The following is a 4,173-nucleotide window of genomic DNA, read 5'->3' as shown; positions in this document are numbered from 1 at the left end:
GAGTCCCAAATAAATCCACTCTCGAGCGACAATCATCCTATAGAGACTATGCATTTCTCCACTCTCGAGCCACAATCAATCCTGTAGAGACTATGCTTTCTCCACTAAAATAAGCCCATTGCATAAGCTTATAAAGAGGAAAAACAAACATGTCTTTAGTGAGAATTTGCCAAATTTGAGCCAATATTCAACCACCTCTTGGTTTCATGACACAATTTAAGCAATATATGTAAGTTAATGATCCCTCTTCGCAAATATTAATCACCACACAATTAATACTGAGATGCCTTGTTTTCTCTATAAATGTGATTGTTATCTTATCTTCAATATACATCAAACTTCTTGATGACATACATACAACATCAATGTAGTCAAACTAAAATAGTCCATAAATGACAACCAAAAAGTGACTGGATAAGTCTTCAGAACAAACACTTTTTGTTTTCCAGATTAAAGATTGTTGCTTAGATTACAAAGGACAGCAAAACCAGAAACAAATGGGAAGAAAGTACCTTTTGCAGATGTCATTGTGTAGATAAAAGGAAAAGGAGCTAATTCTACCAAGCTTGTGTGGTACACTATGCTTGACATTGTTCTTGAAGAAAATCATTACATGTTAACTTGCTTTACTGCATCAAGTGTGAGATATCAAAAAAGTTTCAATATAGGAAAAATGTCTTCCAGTTACTTATAACCATAAGATATCTGGAACAAACCATCATCAACATAAGAATTCTGCTTACTGGGAAAGGAGAAGCTATAGCTATCATAATCTGCTGAATGTCAGCAATAAATTTAGTCTAATTATAAAATGTTTATCATCTCAAATTGATCTGGCGAAATGCTCTGTTCTAATTGCTTTCCAAAAAAAATTAAATTCTCTTTTTAGGTTGGTCCACTACTGTGATTTAGGAGTTGTTTATGACTAAATTTATAATTCATGAAACTAACTAGTTAGTGTGTAAACATGCTTATCAAGTAATTAATTGAAGAAAGAAGCTAAAGATCTTGCATGAGACCCGAAAATAGAACATAGCATGAGATAATTTCAAAGGATAATAATGAAGGAATGATGACACCACGATCAAAGAAACGTAATATGCTGTAATGGAACTCAGCTTTTTTTCAGTAGTTGTATGGACAAAGATTTGGAAAACTTTTGTGCAAACGAAGAGTTATTTAATGAGAGAATGCTACTTGGAATTAAATTTCAATGTAGTGTGCTGCTAGTTCATAGCATATTTTAAATTATTCCAAATCTCTACAGCAGCATTTCTGAATTCAATTGCTGGAAAAAGCTATTTTTGGTTTATCATGAATGGCACCATTCCTGCGTAGCTAAGGTTCCAGCATCAAAAACCATGAGCTGACATCCAAATCAAGCTAAAAAAGCCCATTTAATGATGCTAGTCAGAATGTTATAAAAAATACGAAAACTGTTGGTTTGCATTCCCACAACAAGAGCTAAAGAGAAATCGCTGCACTGATAGATGAAAGAAACGAGGATGTGCTATGGAGAAATGGTTTGGTTTTCTGGTAGAAAGTGATGCTAATATGGACAAAAAAGAGTTGATAAAATGCCCCAGATTCAATATTATATGAATTGCTATAGCTAGATTACCTAATCCAATTCAGATCCAACAACAAACATTACAATTGCTCAAACTACAGTAGTGCCGGATATTCGCACTTCCTTCAAAAGATGTCTCCAGTGCAGGATTTCCTGGTTGCTGCAGCTTGAAAAAAAAAAAATTGCTTAAAAGAACACACAAAGTCACATTATGAAAATGACGTAATAATCATCAAAATTCTCTTGAAAATTGGATGTAAGACCAATTATAAGTTAAAAATTCCGTAATAGTGCAGGGGATGTTACTGAAGAAGAAGTCAAAATCCACCAAAAGAAGAACTGCTGTCTCTACCCCCTTGGGATCCTTGAAGACAACATATGCAATTTGAGACCACTCATTGCCACTGAAAGAAAAAAAATAATCAAATAATATAAGATATATAGTATTCTTTCTTCCTATAACTATATCCAAAATATTCTCAGAAAGAGTTAATCATTTCAAATTTCACATTTTCTCTATTTCCAAACAACCACAGAAAAATAAAAGATAAGGACGGTAACAAACTTAGATTTCTATATAACAAACCTGTGCATCTCAACATGTTCAATTTCCCCAGAAAAGGAAAAACTCCTGTATATCTTGCTCAGATGCACCTAATGAAACACTGCTCACTTTCACGTTCTTATCTGTCACGGCAAAGAACATCACAAAGGAAAAACTTTCAAGGATGCACATATAATTATAAATGTTAACACTGAAACTCAGATACAGAATATGGGTCAATATGTTGTGAATGCATTACCACTTGTACAACATGAACGCAACTAGCACAAAATAACTCATACATAACATAAATGAAAACTTCAAGACCGGCTTAATTTTAATAATCATGAAGAAGGAGTATATAAGCTATGAAGTAATTATTCATACCGAGACCATTCACTAAGAGACAGCTGTGTTGCCATCTTTTACGGCCTACTAACCCCAATTTAAAGAGAATCCCGACACTTGTAACATTGAGTATCAACTTCTAACAAAATATATCTAATAATTGAGATTTAATAATATAAAACATGTTTCAGCATTGTTCCTGCCATCCCGTAACATAGTATGCTCAATGTCTTATTTCTTTATTTGCATCATGATTCGAGTAATCCAGTTCACTCAGTTTACTCATGCTTTGATCACCATATGCAACTATAGACTTCCATTGATTTTTTCTAACAATATTTCATTTTCCAGATTATTTTAAAAATAACAATTAGAAAAAAAAAGAGCACAACTACATTTACATACCAAGCAAAACCCAGAGAAGAAACAGAACATGTTGAATGACAAACTAACTATACATTTCAAGATTACAGTACAAGTCATAGGAGGATTAATTTCGAATAAATTTTAAAAAATAAATAAAATGAAAAGAAACTAGATGTGCTATGGAGAAATGGTTAGTTTTCCGATAGAAAGTGATGCTAATTAGCAAAAGAGATGATAAAGGGTCCAGATTCAAGATTATATAAGAATTCCTATGGCCAGATTACATTCCAATTCAGTCCAACAACAAATCATAGAATTGCTTAAAACTGCATGGTGCAGGATATTCGCACCTCTTTCACAAGAAAAATTGAATCTAGGAGTTGAGAGATTTGTCAAAACCGAGGTTTTGCCTGTAAGGAAGAAATGACCTGTGGATTGGGAATTCAAAGGATGTCCCTTTGCAGAATCAAAGTTAAGTTAAGACTTGAGAGACGTTGGTCAAAACTGGAGGAGATATGATGAGTTATCGATTCACTCAAGTTTCTTTCGGGAACATAACAAATATTTCTGATTCAAAACAAATAAATTAAAAGGGAAAAGAGAGGAAATTACCTGTGTTTTGAAGAAAAACAGTGTTGAAGTTGACAATTTTAGAGAACTTAATCAAGGAAGATGACGATCAGCTACGGGTTCTCTGTTCTTTGAAGAGAGGACAATCATCTATTTCCTCTTCAACGCTGTCATCTGATGAAGGTTTGGTAGAGACTTCAATTTGGGGCAGCGTAGTTCCAAGGTCTAAGAGATGGCATGACTGCAATATCTTCATCTCCTCTCTTTGTACTCCGTAATTCCACTCCTCCCTCTTTCATGCGAGAAGCATAAGAATTTTAGTTTGGGAACGCAATAATTGATGAGATGACGGCGTGGCATCACTCTCTATTCCCAAAAACTCATTACCCACTCTTTTCACACTCTTTATTCTCCATCAAAAGAATTTCAAGAGTGAAACTTACCCATGAGGAATGCTCAAATTTACACAATCCAAATAATTAACCTACTCAATTTGGTCATGACATCATCCAATTAGGAGAAATAGTATTGCCACGGTAATTTCGTACCATAACATCTCTAAATTTGAGTGGTTTGCAACTCCTCGAGAAGTTGTTGATTTGCTCATCATTCATCCTCCCCTCAAAGTCTACGTACAACTCACGCAAGTTTTTCTTATTGTTTAATTCTATTCCTTAACCTCAGCCACATCTCTCAAATTTCCAACCCTTTTATTCCAAATCTCGAAGGTGTTTGAAGTTTTTTAGACATTCAACAGGACATTCTTCACTACCAT

The 4,173-nt window shown here is 34.1% G+C and overlaps 1 long non-coding RNA gene across 1 annotated transcript; it reads right to left on the bottom strand.

Moving 5' to 3' along the window:
- Window positions 1-1,739: 1,739 nt before the first annotated feature.
- LOC116106084 lies at window positions 1,740-3,514 on the bottom strand. The gene is made up of 3 exons (XR_004124252.1): window positions 3,441-3,514; window positions 2,157-2,257; window positions 1,740-1,974 (listed from the first exon to the last, which is right to left on the bottom strand). It is a non-coding gene; the product is annotated as an uncharacterized LOC116106084 (long non-coding RNA).
- Between the last annotated feature and the right edge of the window lie 659 nt (window positions 3,515-4,173).

Source organism: Pistacia vera, unplaced genomic scaffold (assembly GCF_008641045.1).
Source record: "Pistacia vera cultivar Batoury unplaced genomic scaffold, PisVer_v2 Contig51, whole genome shotgun sequence".
Classification (NCBI taxonomy): Eukaryota; Viridiplantae; Streptophyta; class Magnoliopsida; order Sapindales; family Anacardiaceae; genus Pistacia; species Pistacia vera.
This window is presented reverse-complemented; position numbering and strand designations above follow the sequence as displayed.